The 11,075-nt window shown below is 34.8% G+C and overlaps 1 protein-coding gene across 1 annotated transcript in view; it reads right to left on the bottom strand.

Annotated features, from left to right (window-relative positions):
* Window positions 1–9,887: 9,887 nt before the first annotated feature.
* Window positions 9,888–11,075, bottom strand: part of LOC108690884 (ras association domain-containing protein 2) — a 4,755-nt gene continuing 3,567 nt past the window's right edge. The window contains exon 11 of the mRNA XM_018198410.1: window positions 9,888–10,781. The gene's annotated coding sequence lies outside the window, so the exon portion shown is untranslated. The remainder of the gene's footprint in view (window positions 10,782–11,075) is intronic.

Below are 11,075 nucleotides of genomic sequence, written 5' to 3'. Positions count from 1 at the left end.
CACACACACACACACACACACGCACACACGCACACACACGCACGCACGCACGCACGCACGCACACACACACACATACATACATATATACGTATATATACGAATATTGAGTCTCGCGAGCTCGTTTATAGGCTCTCGCTCGCTCTCGAACTTACATCGAATTCCAGGAATCAATTAATCGCACGGCGTGTGTGCGACTCTCCGCACGTTAGCTCGCGTGATAGTCAGTCGTCTTTCAATCGAACTTCGGTAAAATGTAGCAGCTACCTACCGAATGCGGCGGGATAATATATTTATCGCCGTGCCGCGCCTCGTGCACGTACGAGACGATCGCGGATAGTTTTTGACTCGCACTACGGCTCGTACTTTCAGGCGATATCAGCACCGCTATATCAGAACGTACAAGCCTCTACAGTGCATGTTTCAACTTCCGGAATAATCCTAGGAACGCAAATCCTTTCCTCAGACTGTCTATTATCGATGAAAAAGAAGAGTATTATAAACGGAATATTCCAAAAATTAAATATTCTTTTCATGATAGATTTCTTTTACTTCCATCGAACTCAATTTATTCTTAATGAAAATTTTAAGGCACCGCAGTTCTACATATATATATACATTTATTTTCTTTAAAATATTTTTATTTAAAAATATAATTTATACACAAATATGTGAATTAATATTTATTTCTGTTATACATCTTAACAATAGTGGCTTCTAAATTTTAATTAAAAAAATTTTAATATAAAATTTCAGCAATTGATTTTTGAGGTATTTTTGAGGATTAATTACATCTTGTGTGCTTTAATATTTATATTGTAATAAAGAAGTTTCAAATCTCGACTCGAATTCATATTACTTTTTCTGTCTTCAATGTATTTTTTTCACTCAATTTTTGATATATTTTCTAAATATGTCAAATAAATTAAACGATTTTGTCATTATAATATAATCACACAATATATGGACTGGCGAGAGCTCTTGTGACTTTCCCGCGACAGTTTATGCAAAAGAACTACATCCTGCAGCTGTAACTCGTTAATGCAGCATCCCGTTCTAAAAGAATTTACAAGGATTAAATTTCAAGGATATAATCTCGATAAATTCAATTTTCGATGCTACAGATATGACAAACTGCATCTTGCACCAATTGTTACGAATAAACACAAAGATTGCTTTCGGATCTGTAACATCGACATTTGTATATACCGAAATTGTATCAATTTCAATAATCTTGGTTTACGATTTGATTCCTTTTTTTTAAAGAAAGTTCATCAGAAAATTAATTTCAAGAAAAATAAAATTTCCGAAAATTTATCCAAATTTTTTTTAAAAAAAGACAGGCTCCGGACCATCGGATTCTTCGATCGTCGCCGGGTCGGACGATCGGGCGCCCGATATATCGAGCGATATTTTGTATAATTTAACTAACGAGTAATACTTATATTTACGGATATATTTACACTCAGGCACCGCGATCCGTTACAATCCGTCTCTCTTATGGCCTATATACATGTTGAGAAAGCGCGCGCTGTGCGTCGCGACGTTCGACCCGATGCGACGTTACGTGTCCGTACAAAAAGGGGCCTGCATCCACGGAGAATCTCTCGAAGAGGGATCGATATCTACTGTATCTGTTGACCTTTTCATTAGTTCTCGCGTTTTAACTCGATCATAGATACATTTGATTTAATTCTTTAAAAATAGTGGACTAACTACACGTTTCAGGCGTTATGGAATATATTGGGCATTTTAAATCACGTTTAAAGTTATAGCTATAACACCAAGTAATATATACAAATATATACAAATATGTATATACGCACATATGTATTTGTATATATACAGATTCTAAGATATATATATATATATAAAAATATATTTAATTTATGTTTCTATATTTATATTATAAGTACATAATAAGTGTATTATATTGATATTCGATGGCGATTTCAGGTTTTTACCAAAACTTAAATGTCTGTTTAGATAGTAGTTACTATCGGACACTAATTTAAAATGCTGGAAGAGCGAGAAAAAGTGAAAGCGTGAGAAGGAAAAAGAGAGAAAGAAAGCAAGAGAAAATGATAAAGAGGTTGTGTAATGAGGCGACAAATTTCAGAATCCTCAGAAAGACGAGAGAGATGAAGCGAAGGGAAAAAAGAGACACATTAGGGAAGGTATATTAAACGGGTTTGCATGTGTCGACAGCGAGGCGAGGGTCTTCCTATACTGACTGAACGATCAGATGTGATATATGCATAAGGATTAATTATTTACTCTAATCGTATATATATATATATATATATATATATATATATGTGTAATTAATATTATATTAATATGGTTACGATATACAAACATTATATCTATATATTGTGTATAGGTAGATAGGAACATATACAATGTTTTTAATGGTTTATCTATGTTCCGAGGATATATGCTAAGTGTATTTAGATAGGAAGCTGTAAGAAGGTCTCTCGCCGTTAATGTTTGATCGATAGAGACCTCTGGCTAGCGAGTGATTCAATTCACGTCAGAAAATCCTTCATTGCGTATGTTCGCGTATTAGTAAGAAGAGAGCATCCCTGCCAATCGGAAGGTGTCGATATCCAGGCATCTTAATGATAGGAATAATTTACATGTTTTGGAGCGAGAGAACGTCTATTTAGGTACGCTCATCTGAAGAATAAAGAGACGTCAATAAATAGGAAAAATATTCAATACTTCAATTTAAAAGCGATGCCTCTACCGATCATATTTATCGCGCTATTTTTCATTTAACAGAATTATTGCGTTTTCTGTTGGATTTCTTGTTAACAAATTTAAATTCTTTTAAATTCTTTTAAATATTATCCTTTCTCGGAAAAAATTTTACAGTAGACATTATGTAATCACACTTAATACAGAAAGATGCGAGTGTTTTAACAGATTAAATTTCAGATATATAAATAAGTAATAAAGTTTCTCATTTCTCAGACAATTCTAAGTGCACTTTGCTCAAAGAAAAAAAAAATATATCTAGGATTTTTATAAGAATCTCTTAAAGTCCAGATGCTTCAAGAAATCCAATTTCTCTGAAATATTTGGAATTCTTGTGTCTTTGCAAGTGAAAAAATTCTAGATAGCATTTCGAAAGGCGCGAAATTAGGCAATGCGGGTTCTTTCTCTCGCGAATCCACGGCTGGCTGATAGAATGCAGAAAAAAGGAGGGGAGGGAGGAATTTTCAGGAGTGTTTCAATTTTCACGCGTTCCGTGCAATAACAGTTTGCTCAATCCTCGGTGTCCGTCGGTCCGTCCGTACGGAACGACTACTCGTAGGTTATAAAAAGACAAAAAAAAATGAAAAAAAGAAGAAGAAAACACAAAGAAGAAGACGCGGCAGCGTTTTACATTAACACATGCGTGTATAGAGCGCAGTGCGACAAGTAGAAAGTAGTAGCTCGACTCGTTATAGTAGCCAGACATTTTTGAACCTAATTAGCCGAACGGACTTTATCTCCTTTTTCGAAACTTCCTTCGAGTCTCTCTCGGTGTCTTCGGTGTCTATTCTAAAGAGATTTAAAACGAAAAAAAAAATACATAAAAAAATAAAAGTGCGAAACGAGTTAAGCGTTTTAGAGCCTCGGTCTGTGTAATAGCGAACCTAAGAAAACTCGAAGCCTTTTTTTTATCGGCGTGACTGCATAAGAAAAGATTGAAATCGGAAAGATAAAAGATATTTCGATGTAACTTGATGTATTTTACGCTTTGCAATTTTCAGTAAAATTAGTCGTCACTATATTAAATCTATCCGTCGATATCGGCATACTGTTGTTCCAGCAATAATAGGGGATAAAGCGATTGTTACTTCCTCTTTAAACATATATCGGCTGATTTAACGTCAGCTGATTAGAAATGTAGGCAACCTACTTATTACAAACGATAATGTAGATTTTTATATGTATATATTAATTTTTTCACATAAGCATATTTTCTTATTTTATTTTTGATAAGATATGAGTGAATAATATTCAATTTATTTATATTTTTTTGAATTTACATCAAAATCACGTCACAAAAAATTTAAATAAAAGGAAAATAATGTGTGCGCAGATTTTCATAAAAATTCAAATGCAGAAATATATATCTCATTATTTTACGTCTTCGTCTTCGACTGATATGACAATTTTAAAAGCGTCCCAGTTTCCGTCTCGTCGTTTCCTGCTCGTCGAGTAACTTTGCTGAAATAAACACGCGCAGTTCGCTCTGATAGATATTCCATAGAAATTGACGATAAAAAAAAGGCTTGTAATTAGGCGATATAATGGAGGATTCCGCGTTTAACTTTAACGAAAGTCGATTTTGCAATCACTTTGCCGTCGCGAGGAGAACTAATAAGTCGTGGCCGTATTATCATAATTGTTTGTCGTACCTATCGTTAGATAATTAATTGTAATTTAATAACTAGCATAATTAACAACTATTATATAATGCGGCGTCGCGGACGCGCGCGACTCACACGGGAAGCCGAGTCCGCGTCGCCGCGCGTGGATGTTAGAGATATTTTTCAACTTGTACTAAATGTGATAAACTGATGAATTGACAATGAGCAATCTAACTGTAATATATGAATATTATATATTACATATATATACATACACAAATATTCTATATATATAATATTACGCGCGCGCAATACACACAAATATTATATATATATTATATACATAAATGTCTGTCGTACAAGCCGTAATTAGGATTTACTGTAGCTAGTACGTGTTAGCTTATTAAACGAATACACTCGTAAATGGCAGATGGCGGAAATGGAACGCGTTTATACGATCGAGAGAGGAAGAAAAAAAAAGAGAAAAGGAGAGATAGAGCAAGAAAAGAAAGGGAGTAAAGGGAGGAAGTCAAGAATAATATCGTATGCCGTCTCGAAATCTGTCCACGAATTCTCCATTGACGCTGGGCGCTGTCGTGCAAAAGCGAAGAACGCGTCCGCGACCCTCCGGCTCTTCGGCTAACTAACTAATTAATTAAGAGAACTTGGTGCAACGTGTGAAAACAATGTCTCGCGAACCTTTGGTGCGCGCGCTCTGCAGCTGTAACGGGATTTACAATCATGTCGTGACTTAAACGAGAAAGTGCGCGTAGCGACGACAAAGCAAAGAGCGAGAAGAAAGAATAATGCAAATTATTTTGTAGGAGACCTTGTCACTAAATCCTACGTAGAAATTAATTTTATCATTAGCCTTCGTATGAAAAAAAAAAAAAACATTACGAAGAAATCGTTGCAGCGTTTTATTGTCAGTTCTTTTAATGGCCAACAATTAATAGAATGATCTGTGCAGCCAGAAATAGCTCATTTCACTAAAGATTTATACAGTTCGGTTTTCTATTTAGATTATAATTAGGATAATCATAAATATGTAAGAAGATACGAGATTCTTTCTTGTAAATCTCCTCACAACGCTTTTTATGATGTAGTACTAAATAAAAGCGGATCATATGCGTTAAGTCGGTACCTTGATACCATCTTATGCATCCATTAAAGTCGATCGTGCAATCGCGACGCGTAGATCGCGCAGCCACGTTCTCGAGAAGTGTGCGTTCGATATATATTACGTATATAATATAAACGGCCGTTGGTACAAAAGTGCGAATCTCTCTCCCACCTGAATCCGATCCCCATCGCGAGCGCCGATCCGTGATCGACGATCGATCGACCAAACTAAACGAGACGACGAATTAATTGTAGTGTTTTATGAGCCATTATAGCGCGGCGCCCCACGTCATTGGTACGCTTTAAATAACGGGGAAATATAAAAGTATTGTGTGAAACAAGCACACCACTCTATTACCGGTATATATTATATACATTGTAATCAATTGTTGTCTACGATATAATGTTATTTTTCTAATTCATATTCAATTGTTATTGTTGAGCGAGAGAAATAGAGAGAAAGAGAGAGAGAGAGAGAGAGAGAGAGAGAGAGAGAGAGAGAGAGAGAGAGAGAGAGAGTACGAGGATAAATGGGGATGAATGGCAGAGAGAAAAATGAGGGGTGAAACGAGATAGAACGAAAAGAAAGATGGAGAAAAACGAGGAATAAAAGAGAAAGAGAGAATGCGATATTGAAAGATTGTGGGAAGGGATGAGAGTGAAAAATGCGTACGAATGAAAGATGAAAAAAGCACATCGAATACTTAAGCGCGAATAATGTATTCGACCAGGATAGAATCTCCTGTACTTTCCATTTCCATTTGCTTCCCTTTCGGACACATTTACATACATCATCAACGTACAACGAGTTCTATGTCTTTCCCAAGTGTTTTGGCAGCTCGATTCTTATACGGATAAAATCGTATTGCGAGACACAGTTATAAATTAATATTCATTACAATCGATTGAAGCCGAAGAGTCTCAAATGTGCCAAAGAAAATATTTTTCGCAAAATTATGCGGTTGTATAGTTTTACATTGCGATGTAATAAGCGATTCGTTTATATTTATATCTTATATTGTTAGTAATTACATGTGAGACATGTTTAGAGTTAAGGCACGCCAAATCCACGATTTATCAAGTCCATTCTAATTACTGTCCGCCTTACTCAGCAAGTCTTCATTTTTCCAAAGGAGATCTTTTTTGGCTCTCTTTTGCTTTTCTCTGAAAGTGCAACCGTATAGCTATGGCTGTACCAACGAATCGACTAAAATCCCTCGACTTGGCACTTTGGAACTTTGCGACTTGAATTCTAGGCGGATAATATATAGCGGAGCGTTTTCGAGACCGCCGAATCGGACTTCCGCCGTCCCAGTTCCACGCTCGCTCTACACAATGTACGCAGTTTACCACGTACAGAGGGTGGGAATCGCAGCTGGACGGGTTGTAAGTAGTGACGGTGCGCGATTAGCGCGACGAAGCCGCGCCGGTCGCCTGTGATATACATACAAAGTCGCGAGCACATAAGTATTGTATTTTTTGTAAGGCTCATGTACGCCATGCAGATTGTGATAATCGAGTTCGCGGCGTCGTCTTGGGGGTGGACGACGGACCGGCGTGCCTGATATAATACCACCGCGCGAAACAGATGCACAATTTCGAGTACGATTCGGCGAGCCTACTTTTATTTCCCATCCGAAGCGAAATAAGTGCGAATGAGGCTTGTTAAGGCTTTAACTTGTGCGCGAGGAAAGATGCATTCTTTAGCTTTTTTAAAGTCCGATATGCCATTTGAGAGAACTTTCCATCCGCTTCTTGTCTCATGCCAAAATTATCGGATACAATAAGAATTTGATTAAGTATTTTAAGTAGCTCACGGGGACGCGTTGTGGATTTTTTTCCTTTTTAACAACAAGTATCGGAGATCATTTTTAATATGCTAAAAATTAGACTGATAGACTTGCACGAAGTGATACATTTTATACATGGGGAAGCACATAGAGTTATGAGACGATTTTTCATTTTGGCTTGGAAAAGATAATGATCGTACCATGTTAGGAAAAAGATGAACGCTGCCTTCTCATTTGTTTGTTAAAGCTGTCGAGAATCTTGTCAGCAGAATGTTGCTCGCACATTGTCTCGATTAATTATTGTTATTCAATCGATGTGAATCTTCGCCGAGTCTCGAACAGATATAGTAAGAAGCAGAAACGATATAAAAGAAACGGTAATTAATTTGAACAGATAAAATTAGAAACGTTTATCTATTTCTTTTTTTGACGACTTGATAGTTGCGGAAATATAAATTTTAAAAATTGTTACGGAAAATCACAAATATATATAAACATGTCGTATAAAGTCAATTCTTACAGAAATTAATACTGGAAAAAGTAATGATTCTCATTTTAAATATTAAAAACACTTCAAGCAAAGACAATATTAAAATGACGTTAAAATAAATGATTGAAAAATGATTTTTAATAGTCATTTGATGTCATTTTGACATCATCATGATTTGTATTTGTATTTTTTAAATAAGTCATTTTCGATATATTAAAATGATTTTCTAAAGGGAGTCGATTTATAGTAAATTTACGATAAATCACGAATATAAGTAATGAAAAAATTTCTAATTCTTTATATTATAAAATATTTTGCCAAAACGCTGTGCCGATTTGATGATTCTTGAAAAAAAAAACAAGACAGATAAAAATTACATTGGATCACAGAAGATATTTGACGATGAGGGTGATTTCTAAAGAAATCGTTACCGAGTGTGATTTCATGTTCGCCGATCGTTAATCATGCGATCTAACTATCACGACCTGCATCTGCATTGTGATCACCTGCATTGTATAAATTGCAAGTTTTATTCTAGCTATAAATGGGAATTTTCTACGATATCGAATGGACTATCACGCCGGATATTCCTAAAGAGGATGTTTAATAAATAACGCGCTCGAAACAGAATCGCGTCAGATTGACAGGCTCGTAGACGTTTTGAATTCGGTATAAAAATTTTACGAACTCGAAAAAAAAACTGAAACATTCGGTGGAAACCGGACGATCGCAATAACTATCATTGTTGGACGAGCTATCGTTACAAATTCGTAACTTCCGCCGGCTGCGTATATAAAAGCTCGAATTTACACTCAATATTCGTAAAAATAGAACGAAAATGTCTGCAGATATCTTGACTCGGCGAACGATTCGATCGCGGATCAATTAATTCTACGAATCTCATAACGGGACTACGTTATAGTTACGTAATTACGCGTCGCGTTTTTTGTGATATTTTTAATCTGCGGGTGCGAGCGTCTGCGTGTATGTAGTACGTTGTTGTTGAATCCGGTGTCCACCGCGAGATGCTAAAGAATTGTAAGTCATGTAATAAACCTGTGGCTGTAAGGTAACTATGATAACGTCAATGATAATGAAATGGTGAGATAATGAAATGATGACGACGATGATGATGATGATGATGATGATGATGATGATGATGATGATGATAATGGAACGTCTGGCGCGGTGATAATCGTTATTGCTATCTTGTAACGTTTAATGTATATCAGTGTCGTGCAAACAAAAAATAAGAAAAAAAATGAGCGGCTGAAGCTCCTCGGTGTTGTGGGTATGCATACTCGTTCCTAGCAACTCGTATGACAATTACTATTCGATACTACTCATAACGATTGCATTGATCTACTTTACTCTACGTACATTTTAAAGATAAATAAATACATTCTGTCCAATCTCACTCAGGCTTGTGTCGATGTCTATTCTTCCCTCGTCAATATATATCCCACTATTCCTAATTCTTTATTTGTCACATTACAAGAACGATACATTTGGGCATGGTATACCCAACCCAATTCGATTGCTTATAACTTTTATAAAAATAAATATATTAGGTGTAGTAAAAAGAAATCCATTATTTTTCCATTCAATTTCATGCAAAAATAATGGATTTCTTTTTATTACACCTAATAAAATCTTTGTGGAGTAAAATCTAACTCTAAAAAGAGTAAAATATTCTTAAAAATTGAAAATTGTGTCACTCTTTCTTTTTCAACACTGACTTAATTGTCATTCTTTGTCACTCTTTAGAATTAGATTCAACTCCAAAGATTTTAAAGTATGGTAAAGCATGTTTTTCAATCGAAACACCAGATATTAAAGAAAATAGTATTAAACAAATGTATGTATCTTTATTAACAACCAAGTTATAAGCAATGAAGAAAACATTGGAAGAAGAAAGCTGGATATGCCACACTTATGATGCTAGAATAGTATCAAATGCTTAATATAAAAAATTAATTTCGAAAAAGATGAAGGATAATTCTAGATGGGAATCACTCATGGATTATTAATCGATATATACTTCAAGAATTAGAAAAACTAAATCTCTGAGTCTCTTTAAAATAATTTCTTATTTTTCAAATCGAGGATACAGAACGAAGATATAAAAGAAGCAATCATATTACTTTATTCTGTCAACGACATTACATGTCAATCAAATTAGATTTTTTACAATATTTCGTGCTCAGATATTTACTTTCAGTTTTATACTTTGTTCCTTTTTAAGACAAAACACACTCAATATGTCATGGTTATTTTGGAGTATTTTTATCTGGCTAATCGGCATAATAGAAAAAATACATACTTATACCTATATACGTATTCGCTCATCTATCAGCAGTAGAAAACGATTAATTGGCGCAAAATGATAAACTTATTCTAACTCGTCACAATAATGCGATGTGTTCTGTTAATCAATATATGATTATAAGGATTATATTTTTTTTACTGCTAGTAAAAGCCACCTACAATCTAGGAGATTATTACAATCCTTTAATATATAATTCTGATAGGTATTCTAAATTATATATATATCTTCATGCGTGTCGCGGCGCATTCGTTCTTTAATATTCTAAACTGGCAGATCGAGAGCATGTAGAACGTATTTTGTAATGTACGTAAACGTGGCTCAGTATATGTTGCTTTTGGCCTTTAGATGAAAACGGGATGGATGCAATCGATATCAGTGACTAAGCGTGAAACATGACTAGCTTGAAACGGCGATTCCATAGATTCGCGGCGCGTTACAATATTTGACGATTAATTGTTGCGTGCAGCATTTGTTTTGCGCTCTGTAATTTATTTCGCTTAACAATAGTCTTGGATTGCTATATCAGAGTATATCTGACAGCAATTGTGTATGGCTGAATACATAATGCGTATAATATCCACTTATATCTGGGCCACGTTGACATGCAAAGGATAGAAGACTTTAAATTCTTAACAGTTATTATCGATATCTATTCGATAAATGATTTTTCGTTCATTAAACAGATCTCCTTTAAAAAGATAGAAAAATATGTTTTCATTATTTTTTTATCACTTCATCAAGATGTCGGAATGCTGAAAAATTGTGATAAAACACAATGTTCTATCCATCGTGACAGTAGTAGAATTTTATGTAATTATAAATAACATTTATGCAGAAAAATATCAAATATATCTTTTCTTGATTCTTCATTAATTTAACTAATTTTATTAAGCAATAATCATTGCAGCATTAGTAATTTATACTAGTATTGAATTCTTAATAAAATATTCTTAATAAAATATTGCAGGTATAATGTCTTGCC

The sequence above is a fragment of the Atta colombica genome, unplaced genomic scaffold (assembly GCF_001594045.1).
Source record: "Atta colombica isolate Treedump-2 unplaced genomic scaffold, Acol1.0 scaffold38, whole genome shotgun sequence".
In the NCBI taxonomy this organism is placed as follows: Eukaryota; Metazoa; Arthropoda; class Insecta; order Hymenoptera; family Formicidae; genus Atta; species Atta colombica.
The sequence above is the reverse complement of the archived record's forward strand: the minus strand, read 5'-3'. Positions and strand labels throughout refer to the sequence as shown.